This window comes from Erpetoichthys calabaricus, chromosome 13 (assembly GCF_900747795.2).
Source record: "Erpetoichthys calabaricus chromosome 13, fErpCal1.3, whole genome shotgun sequence".
Lineage (NCBI taxonomy): Eukaryota > Metazoa > Chordata > Cladistia > Polypteriformes > Polypteridae > Erpetoichthys > Erpetoichthys calabaricus.
The window spans coordinates 146821058-146846087 of record NC_041406.2 but is presented as its reverse complement, the minus strand read 5'-3'; the positions used below and the strand labels follow the sequence as shown (position 1 = coordinate 146846087).

The 25030-nt window shown below is 45.5% G+C and overlaps 1 long non-coding RNA gene across 4 annotated transcripts; it reads right to left on the bottom strand.

The window, feature by feature from the left end:
• Positions 1–5995: 5995 nt before the first annotated feature.
• On the bottom strand, positions 5996–23195 carry LOC114669243 (uncharacterized). 4 transcript variants are annotated; one of them, XR_003719000.2, is made up of 7 exons: positions 22798–23195; positions 18989–19067; positions 14569–14662; positions 14107–14316; positions 13634–13800; positions 8471–8559; positions 5996–6585 (listed from the first exon to the last, which is right to left on the bottom strand). It is a non-coding gene; the product is annotated as an uncharacterized LOC114669243 (long non-coding RNA). The 4 variants fall into 4 exon arrangements; XR_003718996.2 differs by having other exon boundaries at positions 8471–13800; positions 18978–19067; XR_003718995.2 differs by having other exon boundaries at positions 8471–13800.
• Positions 23196–25030: the final 1835 nt, after the last annotated feature.

Below are 25030 nucleotides of genomic sequence, written 5' to 3'. Positions count from 1 at the left end.
TTAACTCCTCTGCCGTCTCTCTGCCACACCCCAAATTTGCAAGGGCAAGCCAGTCCTGTGCAGAATGAGAGCAGTGGTGCCAGGCATTGTGCCCTGTTGCTGCCAAGCTGCCTGCAGTTCACTTGAACTTGCGTCCAGAGGACACTGGCACACCGCTTTCGATCGGGGCGAGACGTTTAGGAGATGCCACCTAAATGTGTGTGGCCACAGAGCTGGGGGACAATGGACATGTGGCTAACATTAATGGGTTCATGAGAGGGGCGGATTAAACGTAAATAAGTGGTCAAAGAGAAACGGGCACGAAAAGGGCAACTCTGAAGTGGCTTACAGCAGATGAGCGCCCGAGCAGCAGCCCGCAGTTCTGCAAGTGAACGCGAGAGGGCGCCGTCAACCCGCGGATCACGGTGATGCGACTCAGTGGCGTCGGCGGCTTTTCTTTCAATGAAAACGGGGGGGGGGCTCGTGAGGGCCCATCTGGGCTTTTACGTCACCACTTCAAAAAAAGAAAAGACTTATTATGCAGGAAGGCCGTCATCTTAAAGGAGATCCTACTTGTCTGCCACCGGCAGAAGGGGGCTTAAATAGTTTCAATGAGAGAATGTAAAACCTTACAGAAACTCAAGAGAAGGATGGATATAAATATAAAAAATATCATAATAAATACAAATAAGAACTTTAAGTAAAGAGCTGCTGCTGTCAATCACAGGCTTGTGGGTGGTGCTAAGATGGTGAGCCGTGTGCAGAGGTGACGTCAGCTTCGAACTGGGCTTTTGAGGGTTAGTAGTGGGATAAAAAATGAATGGATGGATGGTTTAAAACTATACGTTTACATTTTTATTATATAGTTTTCAATTACAATTATTATTATTATTTAAATGTATTCAAACTTATTTGAAAAAAGAAAAGCATATGGAATAAAATTCGTTACCCAGCATTTCAAAAACGTCGGCGGTTCCTACTTAGATGCAGTTTTGACGTTGGAAAAAAAATCCTCTGAAAGTTCCAAATTTCCTTAAACAGTCGCTCCTTACGGGGTCGCTTATTTTGATACCTAACTTTTCCTGTCATTCATTTTACTAGAGAACAATAGATATCAAAATTAGAAACAAAAAATGCTTTGTTTTTTGAAAATGGGGTTCAAAATTCTACACAATTGATTAAACAAATGCTAAACGATGAGGGTGGTCCTTAGGATGATTAAATGGAGTTTATAAGATATTTATGTGCAAGTAGAGGAGTATCATACTGGCAAACACTGAAAGAATTGACAGCTGGCAGGACACTACAGGTAAGGATGTGGAGAGTCAGGAGTGGAATGAACCATTGCAAGATGATAATAATGATAATTTCAATATTATTAAGAATAACAATAGTGATAATATTAATAACAAGAATAATACAAATTTCATTATTATTTAAATGTTAATAATACTCATACAAGTCATGATAATATTAATAACAATAATAATAGAAATGTCATTATTATTTAAAATGTTAATAATAATAATAACTAATGATAAAATGAATAAGAACAATAGAAATGTCCCTAAATAATAATAACAATAGCGACAATATTGACAATACTAATAGAAATTGTATTAGAATTAAAAATGTTCATAGTCGTATTATTTAAAATTCTATTCTTCTTCCTCCTCCTCATTGTTGCTCGCACTATTCCTGTAGCTGAGCGCCCCCTCGCCCGCCCCCGCACCTCTTTGCAATTCTCCGGCCCGCGTGACTCGTAAAGCTCGGACGGTAACGTAACGAGAGAATTCGGTTGAACTTTGTGAAGACTTTTTTTTTTCTCTGAATTCACTGTCGTAATCTTCTTTATTTATTTGTCTATCTGGCTTGTACAATGCTATCTACTGCCATTCTTTCTTATGTTCTGTAAGTGCCTTGAGCGTGGGAAAGGCGCTATATAAATAAAATGTATTATTATTATTAAGACTTCGCAGATGAAAGCCGTGTTTTTGTGCCAGTCTTCCTGAAAGTCTCCAGCATTTGTTTTGCTGTTATGTCACATTACATGGGTTCGGAGATTAGTGTTTATTTTAAGTAAGGTTGTAGTTTAGCATAAAAACTAAAAGTGTCACTTGTATCGAAACTGAATTATTGTCTTGGCACGCTGCTATCCCCAGGAAACAAAGAAAGGTTTGGCAGAAATCCTACTATTTTTATTTATTTATTTTTGTTCTGCCTTATACAATTTCTTGTACTAGGAATTTGGTAGTTTTCGCATATCCCTTGGGGTCAGAGCGCAGGGTCAGCCATTGTACAGGTTAAGGGCCTTGCTCAAGGGCCCAGCAGAGCAGGATCTCTTTTGGCAGTGACGGGGATTTGAACCGGCAACCTTCGGGATACCAGCGCAGATCCTTAGCCTCGGAGCCACCACTCCGCCCTAAATATTTGTATTTGGCGCTGGCGGTGATCAGTCGCTGTTGACTGTTAGGCAGCCTTCTGTCGCTGTGAGACTTTGATTCTTGTTGTCGTTTCACTCGCCGTGTGTCTTTCCTGGTTAATGTTGTTGAGCATTAATGTTAATAAGTCTGTTTAGTGAGAGATGTCCCTGTAAAATGACGGTGCCATTTTACAGACACACTGATGCGCACAGCGACTCCTGCTGTTCGAAGTGTTTCATTTCGCTGCTACTGAGTCTTTGACGGCTTGTGTTGATTCTTTTTATTCTATTAATTGGACTGCTGGAGCGACTTTACTTTATTTCGCTGTTAGTTGAATTATCAACAGGCTTCCCTTCTTTGTTTTTTTAAAGCAATTAGCCTCCCTACATGTTTTGGAATGTGTTTGGAATTGGAGTACCCCGTGGATACCCCACAGCGTAGTACACGGTGGGATTCGAACACAATGCTTCGTGACTTGTGATTACCGACCCTACCCTCCGCTCCACCGCGATTCATCAGCAACTTCGACGGTAGCTATCCGTATTAGGTGGTATGTGCAGCTGATCGGCCTTTTAGCCGTTGGCTCGGTAGTCAACTAAAACTGATGTACGGTCGAGAAGTTGAAGTTGCGCTGCACGCCGCCGCTTTGACTCTTATTGTTTATGCTCGGTACAGTGCAGTATAGTACGGGAGTGGGCGTGTCCTCGGCGTTGCCAATCACTTTTGTACGCCTTCTCCCGCGCTGAGCTGATTTCTTTTTCTTCCCAAAGTTGCGCAGCATAATTTACGAAAAGGATGTATTGACATTTTTTGATGTGTTCTCACTATATGAGGCGACATTAATTTGTCATTTGGTTATTTTTCTGCAGAGCTTACGATTTGAAACGAGTCGTTAAACAGCTTAATTACTGGCATATTGGCATTCAGGCACTTGACGCACATTCGCACGAGGGGGGCGTGCCTGCTAAGCAGAGGGCGTGGCTGTCAAGAACTCTTCACAAAAGCAGAGCAGAGGCGCGCTGCGGCTCTTATAGGTAAGGAACCGTGAAGCTGAGAGGAGCTGCTCACACTGCGGCAGGGATTTCTTTTCCACTTTGCCTCTCGTTATCTACGTTTGCCCCGTAGCTGTAATTTGGCTGCCGGCTTCTTTCTGTTTGTGATTTTTCCTTTTCCGTCTTTAGCAGGGATTTCTTTTCCACTTTGCCTCTCGTTATCTACGTTTGCCCCGTAGCTGTAATTTGGCTGCCGGCTTCTTTCTGTTTGTGATTTTTCCTTTTCCGTCTTTAGGAGGGATTTCTTTTTCACTTTACAGCTATGGGGCAAACGTAAATAACGAGAGGCAATATGGCTGCCTGCTTCATTCTGTTTGTGATTTTTATGTTCTCGCTTTTGTCTTACAGCTTTGTATGGCGAGAGCATTTTTTTGGGTCTAGAAATGCACAGATGCCCTTAGTAGTTAAGCTGCTTGCTTAGCCGGCCTTCTGTGGTCGTTGCTTTTCAACTGCAAGTTGGCCATTGGGTGTTGTAGTTTAGGCCAAGGGAGAGTCTGGAGGGTGGGTGGGTGGGTGGACAGGGGAGTGGGAAGTGGGTGGGCAGGGGAGGGCGAGGGTGGGAGAGGGAGGGAGGGTGTGGGTGGGTGGGCAGGGGAGGGGTGGGCAAGGGAGGGAGCGGGTGGGTGGGCAGGGGTGGGAGAGGGAGGGAGCGGGTGGGGAGGGTGGGAGAGGGAGGGTGTGGGTGGGCAGGAGAGGGAGGGAGCGGGTGGGTGCGGAGATGTCATAAGAGAGACTTTCTTTGAGTCATTTTTTATTAGTTTCTAGTCTCTCTTATGACACTCCCTCTCCCACCCACTCCCTCCCTCTCCCACCCCTGCCCTCCCTCTCCCACCCTCTCCCACCCCTGCCCACCCGCACCCACCCCTGCCCACCTCCTCCCTCGTCCTTCCGCCCCCTACCCGACTTACCTCTCCCTCCCCTGCCCACCCTCTCCCTACCACCCGACTTACCTCTCCCACCCTTCCTTCCCATTGAGAAAGACCAAGTCCCAAAGGGGTTCTGTGCCAATCGCCCCCCCCTCCGAGAGAGAGAATGACCAAGTCCCAAAGGGGGTCTCGGTCTTCTCTCTCGGGGGTTTGGGAAGAAGGGCAAAGTCCCTCTGCCTCAAGTAGACAATGTGAATGTTCAGTTAGGACTTATTAAAGGAAGTGCCCCCCCCAGATTGTGTCGTGTGTTCCTCTCCCCTCTGTCTTTTCTTTCCAGGGTCCCATCCTCGCCTGCTGAGCTTCAGATGCGTGAATGAGGAGAGGACGGGCACAACGGCTCGGTTTGTGGTCTTTCATCAAGTTTCACACTGTGATGAAATAACAACAGTTGGGTTTACTGAATTGGAGGATCCCAGCTTCAGTAACAGTTGCGCTCCCCACTCTTGGTGACATTTAGATGACACATTTCATCGTATTGGTGGCTATTGTGACTCCATTAGTAGGAGACTGAATGTGTTCTACACAAAATTTCAAACTGATTTTCATCAAGCAAGAGAGAGAAAGACCAAGTCCCAAAGGGGGACTCTGCCATTCCCCCCCCCAAGAAAGAAAGACCAAGGGGGGACTCTGCCATTCTCTCTCCCTCCCCCCCCCAAGGAGAAAGACCAAGTCCCAAGGGGGGCTCTGCCATTCTCCATCCCCCCCCCCCAAAGAAAGAAAGACCAAGTCCCAAAGGGGGCTCTGCCATTCTCCATCCCTCCCCCCCCCCCCAAAGAAAGACCAAGTCCCAAGGGGGGACTCTGCCATTCTCCATCCCCCCCCAAGGAGAAAGACCAAGTCCCAAGGGGGGACTCTGCCATTCTCCATCCCCCCCCCCCAAGGAGAAAGACCAAGTCCCAAAGGGGGACTCTGCCATTCTCCATCTTCCCCCCCCCCCCAAGGAGAAAGACCAAGTCCCAAAGGGGGACTCTGCCATTCTCCATCCCCCTCCCCCCCCACCCCCGAGGAGAAAGACCAAGTCCCAAAGGGGGACTCTGCCATTCTCCATCCCTCCCCCCCCCCCCACCCCCGAGGAGAAAGACCAAGTCCCAAAGGGGGACTCTGCCATTCTCCATCCCCCCCCCCCCCGAGAGAAAGACCAAGTCCCAAAGGGGGACTCTCGACTCTGGAGGTAGAGCTGCCTCTTGAAGTAAATGACTGAATGTAAAGAACTTTATTAGACAATGTGAATGTTCAATTATGATTAAAGGAAGTGCCCCCCCAGATTGTGTCGTGTATTCCTCTCCCCTCTGTTTTCTTTCCAGGGTCCCGTCCTCACCTGCTGAGCTCCAGGAGAAGTGAATGATGAGGACAATCCAGGACAGGGCACAATGGCTCGGTGTGTCGTCTTTGTTCTTATTTCAGCACACAGTGTGCCCCTTGATCAGTTGGGTTTACTGAGGATGATGAGGATCTTTGATCAAGATGGAGGATCCCAGCTTCAGTACCAAACAGTTGCTCTCCCCACTCTTGGTGACATTTAGGACAACACATTTCACCATATTGGTGGCCATTGTGACTCCATTAGTAGGAAATGGAGTAACTATTAAAATAAATAGTGTATAGACACACAGAAGATACTTCAGAGGTTTAATATTTTGGTTCTCATTTCAAAATTACAGCAAAAGGGGAGGTTACATTTAATAAAAAACAAAAACCCAACAACAACAAGAATTTGCTGCATTTACAGGCCCAGATAACAGAATCCTCTCTCATGACTTGGTTAACAAAGCAGAAGTCGGATTACATAATATGGGGACAAACAGATAAGGAATAAATCAAACTGAGTTTGGGGTCTCAAGTGTACACAGTGCTCTTCCAATCAAACTTGAGGGCTTTTTGTAAAACTCAAGCCATTTCACTAGTCACCAGGTCACAGTCTTGCCAAGTGTGGAATAAAAGACCACAACAGCACCCTTCATGAATCAGAAAAAAGTATCAGCACAGGAGAGACGGTGCAGGCTCAGAGGGTCCTTCAGCTATGCGGCTGCTTTTCTTCATTTCCAGTCTTGTAGTCCTCATTCATTGGTGGCCACGTCATGGAGGACGGGACTCGCTTTATTTTGGCTATCTGCTTCAAGTCTTCACAGCTCCTTATTCAGTGGTCCCAGTTACTCAGACTGTTGCTCCAAGTGTGGCACACCTTTGTTGGGACCCCAGAACTGCCTAGAGAGAGAAAAACAGCAGTTTAAAAAAAAAAAAAAACATTTCATAAATGGGCACAAGTTACCCACGTCACCGTTTAGTTTGTTGGTGCCAAGGGACTCAACCACACTGGCTCTGGAAAACGATATTCTTAAAAACAAATTGGATAAAACAATGCAATGAAAGAAGGATTACTATTGTGTTGAAAGTTTTATCAGCTGGCATCTTTAAGAAGGTTTGACGCTCCCACCCCCCCATTGTGCCCACTTTGACTTGGGGAGAGAGACTAATAGAATATATTTTTATACCCCTTTAATTCTCATGTAGAGCTTTGTCCAAATTAAACCAATTTAGGGCCAAATGTTAAAGGCTTCAAATTCACATTTGCCGTTTTAGTCCTGCTACTCTTGTACAGAGGTGGTCTGCAGGCACTGGGGGGCCCTCGAGGGTCACGCTGCAGTTCCAGACGTCTGAATGTGTCCATAACCCTGCTTAATTAAGCCCTCCGTGAAACCCCCCTATTGGCACCTCGCATACCTGAACCTATGAGGCTGAGCAAAAGGTTCATATTCAGGACTTGAAATTCTAAGATCGTGTAGCTGAGGGTGGGCTGTGGCTACTGGCATTCACTCCTAGCAGACCACCACAGATTGTCGAGGCGGCCTGTTCTCCCTTTTTTAACTTTGCATTTGCACAAGAGCTCTACATGTAGAAGAACCTCAAATGAGTTTTTGGTGTCACTTTTGGTCTCCTTAAATTCTGTTCCCCACGTTGTACCCAAATACTGAAAACTAGCGAGGAGTGCTGCGGACATGTTCAAGCAGAGTCGCTACTTCAATGACCCCTTTGTGTCCCCACCGACTAGTCAGACTCCTGCCTTAATCAGACAAGCACCTCTCGGTCATTTGCCAAGTCTGCAAGGGGATCGTGGCAAACGCTTGTCTGTGTGAACTGAACCCTTTAGAACTCCGTGTCATTCGCACCCGTGTCTGCACTGCTCCACACCAGGTGAGGGAGTAAACGGCACAGGAAAAGGGAATTCAAAGGAATATGAAACATGGCGGCCAAACACACAGACTGGCAGCCAGTTTTCAAAGCAACAAGAACTTACTAGGCCGAGGCACCAATTTATCAAAGTGGATTGGATTGAAAACCTGCTGCCAGTGCCACCCCAGAACTGAATGTGGGGACCCCCCACTCCAGCTTCAAGCCTGGGGGTCCCTGTGGCTACAGCTCTTTTTTCCAACCAGTTTAATTGAATTGGTATTGGACTGAAGTAATGCAGCAGCTCCTCTGTTGGTGCTCAAATACAAAGAAGGGGCTTGGGATTATTTAAAAACTGCAGCCGCCTCAGGCCCCCCCAGGCAGCCCACCTGCAGTTCAGGAGAGCTCATCCACCTGCCACTAGGCCTGTTCAGGCCCCGCAGCCAGTATTTGGATAAGACCCCACCTAGCGGGGGGTGCGAACCCTGTGTTCTGAATGTGGGTCCCAATGCCACCAGTGCAGTGACTGGGGGGGGGGGGGGGGCGCTAAAGGGGGTCCTCACTATGTAAAGTGCTGGACAGACGGAAGGCATTAAAAAGGTGGAGAACCACTGGGTTAGCCTGTGTGGTGCAGTGAAACTATGGTGGTCCTCACTCTTCAAGCTTTAAAAGGAAGGGGTGGGATGTTCTGGGTTGATGTGACCCCCCACCTATCTGCACACTTCTGGGTACAGGGGAGGGTTATTTTAATTAGATAGTAAATTCCCTTTAATTTTAGGTTGATTTGTATCTGAAGTGTCAAGACTTTTACAGAATTAAAACAAAGGCCCTACAATTTAACAGTTTGGTGAAACACAGCAGCAATCGCGACCCCTTTGCGACACTTGGAATCAACATTTGAACACACAAGTTGGGGTCTTACCTTCGGGGTCTCTGCAGCCAGGCCTGGCATTCACCAGATCTTCCTTTTCTTGGGGGGCTCACAGTCTGCTTCACTCTTCAAGTTATTCACTGACAAAATGGAGAAACAGTCAATCACTGCAATGGGAAATAAAACGTGGAGCACCTCTACAAAAAAAGACAAAGGGGAAGAGAGTGTGTGTTGCTAAATGTCCGACTGCCAGCTCTTACCGTAGAGTTTTCACTAAGACTGCAGGACAGCAGGCAGGTCACATCCAGGTGCCCTTTATGCTCAAGCAGCCGAGCACAGTGTGACACCCCCTAAGAGGAAAGTTTCAGGGGCCACACTCAGAACATCTGACAAGACGTCAAAAAGGAAGGTCAAGCCTTCGCTTTCACAGGCGGGGAGTGCAGACCCTCGACAGTTAAAACGGAGGTGTAGACACTAAAGACCTGCGGCTCCTTTTACACACACACTTGCAGGCCAGTTTATCACCTTACAAATGTCACCCTTTGAGAATTTAAAAGGGGGGGGGGGGGGGGGGTGTCTCCTTTTCAATTCACCACCAGAAACCTTTGTACTGCAGTGAAGTGTGGTGTGAAAATCCTGGTAGGGTCACGTGAACCTGGAAGAGAAATCTCAAAAGGGTCAGAGCCAGCTTTAGAAGCCATGCATGGTGTGTGTGTGTGTGTGTGTGTGTTGAACTGAACCACCTGGGGGGGCCGCACATACAAAAGCAGCTCTCCAGCTTGAACCCACCCACTGGAGTACATGGCTGCCCGTCACATCTGGTGGGATCTCACCTGGGACTGACCCATGGGGCTCTGGACAGAATTCTGCTGGGGTTACCTCTGAACTTAAGTGAGCTGTGTAAGGGGGGTGGATTGGTAACTAGAAGGAGCCATGGAAGACTGGACAGCAGCTGAGAAAGCAGGACCCCAGTGAACTCCAAAACCAAACCCACTGACAGGCTGCTTTAAGGAGCTTCCAGGTAGAAATTCAAAGTTCAGGCTGCACATTCTAAGAAAGGCAAGAGATGGAAGGGTCCAAGAGTCCAAACAAACTAAAAACACACACAAGCAATACCTGCTGTGCTCACGTCTCGAAGAGGACTTCATCTGGAGTGGCTGTGCCCAGCCCTGCCCTGGTCATGCCAAGCCTAGGACTCCATGTGTTAGAAAACAAGATTTACTGAGGCTTTATCTCATACTTGGCCACCTAACAGCTAATGTGAGGAGAGTACTGGTGCAAAAATGGCTGCCATCACATCATCCAACTGGGTGGTACGCATTACTGGCGGCTGAAGCACTCAGCACCACGAGAAGAGCGCTATATACAGTAAACAAAGAATTAGTGGTGCCTTCCTGGCTCATGGGAGTTGAGCACTTCTGGCCACACAAGAGACATCACCCTATACGTCAAGACATACCATAATCAGGTGAGAGGAGATAGTGGAGTCTGCCTTTGTGCTAACGAGTCCAACAAACAGGACAATCAAATTAAAGGGTACACGTCAACCGAGGAGGGCAACAACATCCTGACCACAGAGCTCAATGAAATTCACAGCAGCCAACAACAAACACCACACACCGGGCAGCAGGAAGAACACCGAGAAACGACAGAAAATACAAGACACTCGATTAGAGCTGCAGTCAAATGAAAAATGCTGTAGTGAAGCTTCAGCCATTGTGTAGACAACCTAGAGAAGAGGCCTTTTACGTTCTCCGAGATCGTGTGCCGTACAACCAAACTGAAAAGGCAGATGGCGACTGAAGTCTTCAACCCACCGTATGTGTAAATCAGATGAAGGCCCAACTGCTGTCGAGTTACTCTCAAGATCTGACATCCACCGATGTCCGAATCCACCAAACTAGAATGGACATCAAGTGCGTCCCATCTAAATACGTGTTGTGCATCTCATACTGGCAGGGTGTTCATCGTATCTCAGTTGCCCTACTAAAGGGCACTGCCATGGCTTCCTAAACCACACCAATTTAGTGTGGACTGTCCAGTTGGGTTTTCATAATGTCTGTTCTAGCAGCACCATTACAAGTCACAGCATTAGAGGAGTCAAGTGACACAACAGGACAAAGTGGACGCTCGAGCACGGCCTTCACTTAGAGCAGCCACAGGCACAATGACAGACAATGCCAGCCACACGTTTAGGCTTTCCAGTGGCCTTTGTTCAGTTAGTATGGCCAAATGTCACAATAGTGGGAACAACAATTTGAGTAACGTCAACTGCCTCACTGGAATGGGACAGCTGCTCACAGCTCATTGGGTGCATCTCCTCCTCCAAGGAGACAGACACACTTGTTTAATTCCATAACAGGATAAAAGTTGCAATAATGGCCTTTCATCCACCTCACTGGCCACCAGGATTTAGGTAACTACACAAGATTAAGTAGGACGGCAGGCCCCTTGTCTCCATCCTGGAAAGAACAAAAAAAATCTAAAACGTAAATCAATATTTTAATAAATTGCAGATATTGCCAGTTCTCTTTTCAAGTTTCAGTAATGCCATCGCTCAGCACAGTGACACGTGATAAAAGTGAAGACAGAAAGAGAACAGCAAACTCCTGTCTGGAAAAGCTTTTGCTCGAAACTGCGGAGTCAAGCTTAGCATTTCAAAAAGCAGTCCACGACCTCTCAAATGCACACGCCAGACAAGTCGGAGCACTCGGCACAAAAGGTGGTTTTTACAGACTGGCAAGTCGGACTTCACACTGAAAGCCTTAAAGATGGGGCACACCATAAAAAAGGGACACATTTGGCCAATTAGAACACCCCAGGAGTACACAATGTTTCAAATCGGAATCTACTGGACTCCTCCAGCGATGCAAATCCAACTCTTACAAGCCTACGTAAGCCAGACGCTCGCTCTGACAACAGTTTAAGTGTTCTTACAAAGCCAGCTCATTTTGGAATTCACTCAAAATAAGTTCAAAACCACAAATTGAAATATTTGTACTGTTAAACTTGTATTTTTTAGTTACAGGAGAGAACTCCACCTGTCCGGTTACTCTTGCAGAATTAACAGGATAGCGTTAACTTGCTTTGGAGAAAAGCGCCTGCCGAAAGCCATCAGCTAGTCCAGGGGATCCGACGCTTTAGAATCCCAATGCTGAAATCCTTCAGGAGTGACGAGCCCCCAGGACCATCACGGATATGTTATGGCATATTTATGAAAGCCACTACTACTTTATTAAAGACCTGTTCTTGTGACGACACTGCCCGGTTTATATAGGTGGACTCCAAACTGCCTCTTTTCCTCTGGTTCTGTCATTTAAACCTCATCTGTCTGCGTCTCCGCTACACCATTTTCTTTGCCCTTTACTCTTCATCCTTCACACAGCTCAATCCAAGTCAGGAGATTCCTCCATTTCCAGTCTTCACTAGCAGGGGGTCCTTTTCTACTGCACTGTCTTCCAAGAAATTCAACCAACCCTTGAATACAAGTGTGGCAATCTATCCTTCACTTTACCTGGACATCGACATCCTGGCACTAGTGCCAGGTCTGGGCAGCCACATTCTCCCTCACCAGGCATGGGGCGAGAGATCTAAAGGAAATGGTGACCCTAGGGCCCTGAAGGGTCGCCATTAAGATTCAGATCTCTGAGCCGTGCACTGGTTGGTGGGCTTTAACTGGCTCAATAACCCAAGACCAGAATAAATTTATTTAAATCTTTAGCATTAATTTGGCTTTAACTCTTCCCAATGGCCCTTTTGTGCTTTAAGAAATGGGACGTCAGCCCCACCTAGTGGACATTAATAGATACAACAGGCCACAGAAATCAAAAATGACCAACTAGAAGTTATATCTTACTCGTTCCAAATTAAAGTTGGATATGACAAAAGCACTAAAAAAAAAAAAGTCACCTAGACAATGGATAGTAGAATACAGACTTCAACCTCACTAAAGACGACTTTTGAAAAATAAAAAACCACACACCCTGGAACAAATCACGACTGAATGGCACTCCATCCAACTAAGTCTACATCATAGCCACACAATTCAAACTCCACTCTACCCGTATTACTAACAGACCAACTACAAACGTTTATTTTGCCGAGGGTCCACGGCCACAGCCAGTGCTCCAAACAGCGGCTATGAGACAAGAGTTCAAGCGACAGGAAAGGCCAGGAGATACCAACACAAGGCAGAAATCGCAGGCAGTGCTAGCGAGAGACAAAAGTTCTGTGAGAACCAGTTCATACTGGTGGATGTGGACTACTTTTGTGGTGGGCAACATTTATACTAGAATTAGTCTGGTGACAAACCACTGTCACATGACCCAACAACCTAAACCTAATAAAACAAAATGAATGTGCATCATAACCTTGACTTACAAACTCGTTACTCAACCACTGCATTTATTTAGGTGACAACTCCCTGAAAAGCCGACACTGGACTTTCAAAAGGTGAAAAGCAGAAGGATTACGAAATAAAATCAGCACTGCACGATGCTGGAGATGGAAAACAAATAAGTGAGCGAAAATCCCCAAGAATTCCATCAGACAGGCTGAGTCTGGACCAGCAGAAGGAAAGCGGCCTCCACAGCCCCAGGATTGACAACATTTCAAGGCCATGGAGTTAAAGCGTCAAACAGGTAACAAATCTAGGAGGAAGGAAGGAACAAAGCCAGGGCAGATGAAAGGAGTGACAGCAGCCATGAAGAACCTGCGGTGATAAAGGACGAGATTAAGAGACCTGGAGAAATAGGAGTCCCCGAGGTGAGAAGGAGCGAATCTTCTCCTGGTCTTTGAAAAGGGGCTGTGAAAGAACACAAACAGACCAGTGTGGCTATGCGGAGGAGTTCTACAATAACTCCTCCTCTGCGAGGTCTGATCCATTAGCTGCCACCGACACCCCACTTCCCCTCAGTGGGTGCTTCCTACATAAATACAGTGAATGAGACTTTAGCCTGGCAAGAGGCCCTTTTAGTGCTGAATTTGCCACAAAGACTACATACACCACCACCACCACCAATACCCTTGTATTTACAAGGGACACAGCCACTCCAGTCACATTACAAACAGCTTGCTGTGGACTTTGGCTCTCCTCTGAAGTTTGCTACAGGCCAAGAACTTGTAGTTATGTGTTCAACAGAAGGAGATCAAGGTAGGGCTAGGAAGAGAGGCTCCTGTAGAAGGACCAGTTTGTCAAATTGGGAAATGAATGACCTGTACGAGAGAATCCAGGTGGAGTGAGATGAGCAGCAGGACATGGGTTCCATTTCTGGGGTTCCTCTTCAAGTAGATTGATTAGCCCAGTGAACAGGAGACGAGTATGAAGAAACTCCTCATCCACAATGCTTGCTTGCAAAAGTCAACCTCATTACTTGGAAACTCTGAAAGAGGTAGAAAGGTTTTAGTGTACTAGGAATGGAAGGAGCTGTAGATAACACTTCTGCTTCACAAGCCACCTGACTTAAGTCACAGAAAGGTAAAGCTGTACACCCAAGAGAGGAACAGAAACCCCGTAACAGCACTGATAAAATTGTGAATGGATTCTGAAGCAGAGGCCGCACTAACACAACGGTCAAGAGATCTCTTTATTATACACAGGTCTGGTTCAAAGCCTATGCAGGAAAGAAACACTTGTCCTAGAACAAACTACAGCACCCGCGACCTGGTGAAAACAAAATTCTAATTACCATTGATAGAAGTAGCTCTGCCAGCCTGTTAAAAGGTGATCATGGGAGGATCCTGGACGTCTGCTGAAGGCTTTTCCGAGGGTGACGAGAACTTCATGAGGAATGACTGCAAATGATGAAGTCGGCCACAGAGTCCGAGTCAGACTGGTTTAACTGCAGGATCACTGCCTTTCACATTACTGCCTTCTGCAAACTGCTGTATGACAAATCCTGCAGTAAAAGCGTTTTAATGTCAATGTGGACTTACAGATAAATTAGGAGGGAGACACAGATATGAGAGCATCCCAGCTGAAGCAGACTTCTCCCATGGCCTCGAGTTTTATTTTACGAATGTGTAATCAAAGTTGAATGTTCAGTAGATTGCTTTAAATTACATGTGGCTTGTCTATGAATATCTGCTGCAGACATTCTGCCCAAATCTCTCAATTTAATATTATCTGTAGACCTTAATGACAGACTCACCTTCCATAATGCACACATGATCTTCCACCCTTGCCATCTGTGGGACTAGAGGTGCCATGTTCAAGAGTCCACTTCGGTCATCTAGATTCATACACTTGAGCAAAGCCAAAAAACAAAAAAAAAAAAGTCAACACAGCATAGTCAGAAATAAAAATATGAACAGCACTGGGCTTTAATAGACTAATTCTTCAACAGGGCGGACATGAATTACCTGACAGAGCGATGCCTAGTACACTTGTAAGCAGTTTATTAAGGATGACCAGTTTTTGGACAAGTCCGGCCATTAACAAATGAAGCCTGTATAGTCAACCAGGGACGGACTGCATCTCAAATTCTTCAGGTGGCGGCACCTTTAGTGACTTACAAGCCAACATGAACACAGGGATCTTAAAACAAGAGCTTTATGGTCAAGAGAGAAATGCAATGGTGAAAACATGGCACCCCACATCTAGGCATCAAGTGCAACTTTATTTTTGGACAGAGTGCAGAACAAAGGACACTCCACGAAAGAACATAGAGAAAACCTTAACCCCCATTAGGACCACTGGGGGGCACACAGAGCTACAAATGAGGAGCTTTGCAGCGGTGAACACTGGATGCAGCAGGTGTGTCCGTACCCACTCCCATAATGCCATGGCTTACACTTGTGTCAATCCTCTACTGGCTAACTTACCCAACACAGCTGGAGAAGCGAGCTGGAATACCAGAGGTGTAGTTTGGGCCTCCGAGTGACTAATTTATATCAAAGATCTTTTATAGGAGGAGGTTTTTATTCCTAACCCCCCCAGACAGTCGAAAAAATGTACAATCTGAATTGGAGTTATGCGAGGACCTCTGGGGAGGGCACTTTTTGTCACAAAGATCCCCAGGGAAGACCATTTGGAGTAGTGTGGCCAAGAACTCTCCTGCTATGAGGAGGAGGAGGTGAACAGACTGGCCTACAAAACGATAAAAGCGAACTAAAAAGACAGCTCTGGTGTCCAGGGTGTGCAGTACCAGAGTGCTTTGCGGTCAGTCCAAGTGAAGAAATCTGCACAATGATTCAAGCAGTCAAAACTTCACACAGCGGCTCCCATCTAACAATTAAAATTCTATATGAAAGCCCTGAAAAGGAAAAAAGTGAGCACAACATGACAAACATTACCATTTTATACTGGCAGCATGAGGTCTTAACTTTTGGGGTACAACGTAAGTTGGTCATAAAGAGCCAATGAAGTATGTGAAGCAGCCTAATACCACCCTGAAGCCGGACACGTGTGTGCCACCTGGTTTTGATATCATTTAACTTATTCTCTTCTCCACATGCCATGAAGGTCTGGACTACTGGCATGCGATGGAATAAAATGCCCCGTGTAAGCCAACTGTAGGGTCAGCTCCAGAATTGACAACCTTAGCCTTGAAAGCCACGAGTCCGACGACAGAATTCTAAGGCTTTGAAAGCCGACTTATTAGCCTGATTGGGAACTTCAAACCCGCGTTTAAATTTGAGAGTCTTGTGTCACCAACAGCTACGTTCTCGGTTATCCTGGCAACAGCAAGTGCTGCATGTTGAGCAGCGTTTGAAGAAGAAATAAACCATTCAAAGTGCAGCCTTCATTATCATGATTTTAGCAACTGACACCTCATACAAAAACAAATGGAGAAAAACCGCCTGTGGTGTTGTGTTTAAGGCTTGTCTGGGGGTCACATTTCAAAAACATTTCCATACGCGTTCACACACAGCTTAAAGCAAATAGAACGCCAACAGTCAGACTACCATATGCCCGCTGTGCCCGCCTAATGCTTCACAAACCTTTTCTTGCCATCTAAAGATCATTCAAAGCTGTACATTAAAACCTAGCAGCTTATGAGGGTAAAACAGAATTGTCCATCTATTTTTATTTAAGGATAAACTCAAACATTTGTCCTTCACTGCACCACCAACAGGACTACTGTGTCCCTAAATCAAAACCACTCGAGCTCCTCTTGAAACAGCAACCTGTGTCTGACCTGGAGAATAGAGTTATAAATTCAATCAGATGTACGCAGTGATTTCCAAGGAATGGGACGAGAGAGTGCAACGTTTAGGAAGAAGTGAAAAGCAAACTTGAGAACAGACAGCTTGCAGGTTTATATTCCGATCGGTGACTACGCCTACAGTGGGGTCCACTCCCAGCTCTGTGGCCCACTTTGCAGGTTTTTGGTTCTCCCAGTCTGCCCAGTTAATTGATCTGCTTATCTCTTACTGTGCATTTAGAAAAAAGCAGATGTGTGAGATTAACATTTTCCACTATAGTTTAACTTTTATAGTGTTAAGTCCGTCGTTTTCCTATCAAATCATCTTTGTGTCAAGTTTACTTCTTTAATTGTATCCTAATAAAGATAACTAACAATGCAGGTGTTCTACTCCGGGACCGAGGAGTGCAATGACAGAGGGCTGAAAGGCTTGTTCAGCTTCAGACTCACTACTGAAACTCAAGTAAACCACAAAGCCTTAAATCTGAAAGACGACAGACCCCAAGATTATAAACACCAAAATTACCCCCCCCCCCAAACAAAACCACAAATTCATTCGTACAAACCCACTAAGTTTCTTGTGTCAGGCCTTTCAGCACTCCACGTCATTTGTTCCCATCTACTTTCTTCATTGTTAATTGTCACATTAGGATGTAATTTGGGGGACAAACCTCACAGAAATACATTAATGTCGTTAACTATGCCAATCTCTAAATCGCTTCATAGTATAACCTCACACAGCTGCTTTTATAATTGCACAAATCATCAAGATGTCCAAAATGCACAGTGATTACCAAATCGGTGCGTTCCCGGGGGTCCCTCCAATGGCACTGGACTAACAGCACAAGAAGTCCCGTTCAGACACTTCTGTCTCCACTGCCATTTCCTACTCACTTGACGGGCTGGGAAAACCAAAGTTAAAGATTCACTTGGGAACTGCAGCCTGTAAACTTGGATCAGTCAGCCAAGTTGCTGTTTATAAAGGAGTTGCAACACAAGCGACATCCCATTAAAGTCACTGACGCCTGGGCCTTCTCAGCACTGCACTGAAATGACAAACTGACTGTAGGCCACAAACTCGATAGACACTGAGCTTACAACAGTTTAACAGACAAGTGAATCGTACTGTGAAACACCAGCGAGACACGCAGCTGTGAAATAGAAAACCAAAGCAGGCCTGGAGGGCACTCCGGCTTCTGTTACAGCGCCTACTACTTCATTGGGACAATTTTCAGCCAACTCAAAATTGAAAGACAAATATGCACAAGTATAGAAGGAGATGAAGTTGTGAAAAGTGAAATAAGATTCCAGTCTGACAATGCAAATAAAACCTGATGGTCAAACTCGCCTCATTACTGGTCCACTTTAGGATCAGGGGATTCATCTTGGTCCTCTAAATCCCTAAAAATTCCCTTTTCCTCTCCACTGTAAACACTTCACGCCACCCCCAGACTTCAGCGGTGAGTGACAAGCTGCTAGCGAGGACCGGACTGCTTATGAAACCACGTAGGCCTCCGTGGCAACCCACAGCCGGTATGCCAGCACCCTGTCACGTGGCACCGCTGAAGCAGATCTGAAATGTTGGTAGGCGAATAAGAAAGGTAAATGCTATTCTTACCAGTACCCCCCCCCCCGGTAATGCCTGGGTAGGCCCATTTACCACAATGCCAATCCGTCAAAGTCCACCATTATTGCTGCATCGACTTTAGGGCCATTTGATCATTTTGAGAGATTTGCCAGTATGCACACATCAGGTGATTTGTAAACTGGACGCTACAGGAGGCGGAGGTAGGAGCGCCACATCACTGCTTCACTTCATTCAATAGCAAGATCCACACTTTGTGGTCAAATACCATGGGCTTAGTTGTCTAACAACAATCAGGTGAACATCAGTCTGGGGGACGGTATAAGGACCGGCGTTATTAGAAATGGTGACATCACCACTAACAGTTACAATTCATATAAGACCTAAAAACACCACCAATATCAGATGGAATTTAACCAAACATGAGGCTTTATACACACACACACACACACACACACTGGGGGACCCAGAATCTGGAATGGGGTGGGCAGCTCATTCCATCACTCAGAGGTACATGTCAAACGCAGAGGTGGCATCATCAGAGCGGAGGGCTCAGGGAGGAGCACACAGGACTGGACCGGTGTCTCCACATCTGTACCTGCACTCCCGTGGCTTACCACAGGTATGGAGGGAGGCTCGGCAGCACAACAAACATGCAGCTGCTGGAAGCGACATGCGCCCACCGTGTCCTCCTTCAAGTCCTAGCAGTTGACTACTTTTGCAGAGTTTTCTTTCTTAAATTACAATTCATTTGTTGTACCCACAATCTGAGCTGCATTGGAGAAAATGCACCAAATATTGAAAACCAAACTATTTTATATCTGCATACCTTAGACTTACCCTCAAATTGCACTCATCTTCCACGATTCCAAAAAGGGCTGATGGGTTTAGAAATCCGTTTCAATCTGCCAGGCACAAACTTAAGAGACAAAAAACACACCCAAATTAAATCAACACAACAGGAATGGCTGGAGGAGAAATCAAACTTGAACAACAGCATTTACAAAGGATAAAGGAGTTCTGGCTTGAATACGCAGTAATTCCACAGCACCGGCGTTCACGTGGCTTACCTTACACATGCAGGGAGGCCTCCTGCAGTCGCAGACGATCCAATCTTATTTCTGTAAATATCTGCCAGTCAATTATAAACAGCAATTCCTGGCCAAGGTATTCAGGTGGCACATGAGGGGACCCTGCAGGGTCAATGCAGGGCTGGCAATATTCATAACCAATTATCAAGCTGAAAAGCGCTTGTGAAAACATTTATGAAAGGCCTTAAGGTCAGGAGACAAACGCAACGGGAGAAGAATGTTACTCCACCATCATGACTGCAGATACAAGCTCACCGATAGAGGACTACAATGGCGGAACATACAGAGAAATCCACCGAGCACTGGGACCACTGGCACGTGAGGTGCTGGACCTCCTCTTACAAGCCTGTCACTGACAGCAGCGGCGGCCACAAGTGCTCACATGGGCTTCAGGTGGCGGCTGTTGGATCTCACACACACACGCACAGCTTCTGTAAAATTAAACCTCACCTCAGGGACAAAAAGTATCACCCACCTACAGAGGAAACGAGTTTAGCATTGAAGTTCTAGGCTGCCCATTGGTTGGCAGAATAGTAAATCAATTAAATGAAATGGTTTTAAATTTTACAAAAACAAATTGGTTTTTAACTGGCTAACACTTTAGAGTTATGCTCAGAGAACTTTTACTACCAAAGGAAAAGGAGCAGCAACATTAAAACTCCCACATTACTAGCTCTACTTAAACTCCACCATTATAAACAAAATGGATTTTGCGTTAAACTCATCTTAAGACCCCTAATGTGGTGTAAAGGTCACTTGACATCTGCAGATCTTATAGTTTAAGTCTTAAGACGTGTCTCATTTTTTTGGCTCCCCACTTCTACACACACTATGGATGAGTCTTAACAGTAACTGGGGGGCCACCTCCAGATTAAACAACCCGAGTTTGACTTCCAAATCTTTCCTTTCCAGTTCCTGACTTCCAACATTGTGCTTGCATGCGTCCCTATTAAATAAACTTTTCAAAATGTATACAATTAGATGAGACAAGTCAAAATGTTTACAGCAGCAGCTCTTTTGCCGGATATTGAACTTAAAAGCCGCGATTACTTTGTGAATCTCACTTCACTTTTGCTGTTCACAGCTCTACGTATCCCTTTGACTTGTAAGGACTGGGCGTCTTTAATAATTAAAAGGCCATCGCTGGACATTTAGGAGGACAGCCTCGTCTGTATTGTCATTTTCTTACCAATTCACCTCTCCCTGCGTTTGCTCCCCCAATTGTTTCCTTACAAGGACAATCCACAATGGCGTCTCGGAGACGTAGGCCATCTGGAAGGTTGCAGGTTCAAGTGCCGTTCCTGCCAGTAAGGCTTCTACTCCACTGGGCCCTTAACCTGAAAATTGTTCCAGGGTCGCTGTAATATGGCTGACCACCCCCCCTCGGTCATAAAAAGATTAATCCCCAAAGAGAAATGAAGTATTTTAAAATCAAACAAAAAATGGAGTAGACTGAAACAAATGACACAATGAAAGACTTGCACTATCAGAAGGTAAAGAACCACCACACCTAGAAAAAGAGTGAAAAAAAAAATCATAGCAAGGCTAGAAGCCCCACAGTAACCCCCACATAGCATAGACAATCCAATAAAAGGACACTAGAAACTTAACACCATCTTTCAGCATGCAGTGTCATTTGCTCCCATCTACTTCATTCACTGTCATAGTGGGATAAAATAAAAAGGGCAAACCTCACAGAGCAGGGTGAATGATCGGAGAATGACAGGAGTAGTTTGGAATCGTTCAGGAATGTTCACATGACAGAATAATAAAAGATCAAGCGATTAAATAAGGAGATCAATAAGATGTCCCTGGGACTAGACTGGCCGGGAAGTCCTTTCCAAATCCCAATATGCACTCGACATGAAATGAAGTCAAAGATTCAATCTCGGGCATTAAGGTTATGGACTGTTAATACATTCATAATGCCAGGGGATTTGCAGAACCGTCAATCATACTGTGAAACAGCAGCCCTACACACTTGCATTGAGATGCACTAAGTAATCAAAGTAAAGTGAGACGGCCATCAAGTCAACGCATGCCAGGACTTCAAGCAACTGCTGTAATAGGAGCCACGCTGATGTTAGGAAAGAACAGGTAAGACTGGAATTGCACAATGCACTAGGATACAATAGAAAAACAGGACGAGAAGTGAAAGGATTGACTTGCAAACTAAACAGACCCCCAAAAACGTACTGTTTCAGAACAAAAACTCAAAAGGATGCAACTATGAAGAGGTCTGGAGAAAAAAACCTCCCATCTTCTATGCCACAAAGTTAATCTCAGCATGTGCAGACGGGTGAACCGGCAAGGGTAGGGTGCTGAGCCCCCTTCTGTACTCTTTCACGTCATCATAAAATCTGTTGCCAACACCACAAGATTCCAAAAGATAATGAGATGTACCTGCTGGACAACCACCAAAACTAAAGTGCTCATCACACAATCTACCAAACGGAGGGGATTCTGGGAAATTGAGTACACAACTTGAGATTTCTTGGAAGGGCCAGAAGAGAGGGAATGAATAAACTGGGCACAACAGGCATCATGTGGAGAGGACTCAAGAACTGCTCTTAGGTGACGGAGTGCAGAGCACACTTCTCACTCTTTGCTCACACACACACACTTCAACGGGTGCAAACAGGAATCCATCCACCATGAGTGTAGCACTGCCCAGCTGAGGGCACCACAGAACAGGACCGGCACTCAACTGCCTTCTGCTCAGCGCGTACAACGCATGTGCTGCCACAGAAAGACGAGCGGGAGTACCGAGGAGCTCCGCCATCCTGGCCAGCTCGGTTTCTCACTCCTCCCTTCTACTGCATGGGTCGGTCACCAGCAGACTTCGGGACAAGTTTAACTCGCAAACGAGGTGAAGAGTCAATCCTAAAGCAAAAGTGCGTATGACCAGAATACCCGCAAAGACGAACAGATGGGCCTGAGGTTTGTCCCCAAGAGTGAAATTTAAATTCAGAAGCTCAGGGATACGAATGGACTATTGTATAACATTTGACATACTGATTACTTGATGGACCTTTATAGAACATAACGTTTACAAACAGTATTAGAATACTTTGGTTCAAGTTGCCAACTTCCCATTTTGTACAGTTACTACGGTAACAAATCGCCCGCCTTCCACACTCTATGGTAAATCAGGTCACATGACCAGTGCACACCTAATTACAAACGCTGCCCGATTCAGAAAGTTTAATTTCTAACAAAGGCACCTCGTTTCAAAAAATAACCTGTAACCCGAGGAAGGTTTAACAAAATCCAAATAGAATTAACGCGAAGACAGACGACCAAAGTTACTGTAACTCACAAATGACATGTTTAAAAAACAAATCTTCAGAGAGCGATACAATAACCAAAACACGCAACTATGAAAAAATAACTAAACGGAAAACCCATCGGCAAATTAACTTCCCTCAAGAACGTTCAGGTACATTCCGTAAATAAAATCACTGGTCAACACCAAGAACACCACCGGCTCTGTAACACGCCACGCCATTTCTCCAGCTGTGTTCCAAAGACAGATCAGCCCTCCATTGGCCCGCTTACCTGCCAGAGCTCCCGGCTTCATTGTAACGCGAGAGCACGTAGGGTCCCCGCTGCGGCCTCAGACTGCTCCCGCTTTCGTTATGGCTGGTTCTCGGGCTTCTTGAGCAATTCTCCCCATGGCCGATGATCCACGCCAAATTAAGTCCCCGCAATTGAAACGTGCAACTTGGGCTTGATGAGACACCTGTATGGCTCAACGTCCCAACATATTGCTTCCGCGAAAATTCGAGCCATTCAGACTACAAACAATCAAACACAAACAAATCTTAGAAAGGGTTTGAGGAAAAACACAACACGACCAAAAAGAGGGAAACGGCGGTTGGAGGAGACACAAGACACAGCAGGTCGGGAATCACAAAGCTACCACTGCCGCGTTAGCTTCCCCGAAAGGAGCCTTATAAGCGCTGGAAGCGAGGGGCGTGGCGCGGGCTTCTACTGCGCATCCTCACACGAGTCAGGTGTGTGATACGAAGGCAGCAGGAGTGATAGTGACTGCACGTGCACACGGACGGTCGGTGCTCACGCACACCAGACATGCGTTTGCTTTATTAGGAGGCGCTCTTAAATCACACACTAAACTCCGGTCTCCTTCTGCGTCCAGTTGTAGTAAATGGATCTGCCACAGGGGTGGACAAAGTCATTCCTGGAGGGCCTCAGGTTTTTGTTCCAACCCAGTTGCTTAATTAGAAAACAATCCTTGTCAATAATTACATTTCATGGCTTGTTAGTGCTTTAACTCTGCTATGTCAAGTCATTCTCCTATCCTAGATTTTTTTTCCATTCTAAGGATATCATCCAAATACTTTGAAGTGTAAAACGGATGAGTAATTCTCAGTCCTTCACTTTTTTCTCTTCTCTTTCCTTCCAAGTATTTAATTAAACCAACTAGTGCACGATAAATACACACAGGTGTAAAGGGTAACAAGTTAAATGGATAGCTGCTGGTTTCTTTTGTCATTTGCATCTTATTGCTAATAAGGAGCAATTAAAAACCGAGAATGCAGCTGTTTAAGACTTAAATAAGCAATAAGGGTTCATAATCTTAATGAGGGAGATAACTAAAATGAAGCAGAAGTGTTTCTAGAGCAATACGTGCTTCTTATTAAGCAATTGGGTTGGAACAAAAACCTGCAGCCACTGCGGCCCTCCAGGAATGAGTTTGCCCGGCCCTGGTCTAGGAGCATAGACGTCGACTTCTTATTAAATTTGTTCATCTTAAAGAAAACATTTTGTCAGACGACACAAAAACAAAGCCTCTCGTATCAGGGGCGTGCTGATGCTGATCAGACCAGATATTAACGATGTTTAAAAACAAAAAAAAAACCGATAATAATCACAAGGAGAGTGTTTTAATTAAGTTTGTTAATAAAAAAAAGTATGACTTGTGTTTAGTAAAAATCCAGCAAAATGACCCCTTTTATTTGCTAACTAAAAAGATTACAATATGTAAGCATTTGAGGCAACTCAGGCCCCTTCTTCAGGCGAGATGGAGCCAAAGAGGGTCGTGTCTTGGAGGTGCCATCCCAGCTATTATAGGACACAAGACAGGAATAAACTGTGGATGGTGTCTCATTCCATCCATTTGAAGGAAATACCAGATGAACATCCTTTTCCTACTTTGGTTCAAACATGATAACTAATATCTCCACAACTGGCCACATTACAGAATAGCTTCCTGAAAAGGCCCTTTTAAGCTGGCTATCAATCAGTCAGTCAATCTTTCATAGAAACTGTTACCATTTTTCAAATTGTAATAACTTATTTATATTAATTAGTAAAGAAATCAATAGTCCTGTGTCTGGCATGCGGTCCTTCACCACAGGTGTCTCTTCTTTTCTACCTTCTCTACACTAATGGCTGTCACAGTACATTTGAAAACAGGTTCATCTTAAAAACTGTGCTGATGACTTAGTGACTGTGAACTTACTCCATGACAATGAAGCCAGTCCTGCTCCGGTGGTGGATGATTTTGTTACCCGGTGTGATGAGTCTGTCCTGCGGTGGGTTGGCACCCTGCCCGGGATTGGTTCCTGCCTTGTGCCCTGTGTTGGCTGGGATTGGCTCCAGCGGACCCCCATGACCCTGTGTTCGGATTCAGCGGGTTGGAAAATGGATGGATGGATGGATGTGATGAGTCTTTTCTACACCTTAACGCTACAAACACTAAGGAACTTATAACTGAATCCACACTCAAGAAACAATCATCAAGGACCAGGCAGTGGAGACTGATGAC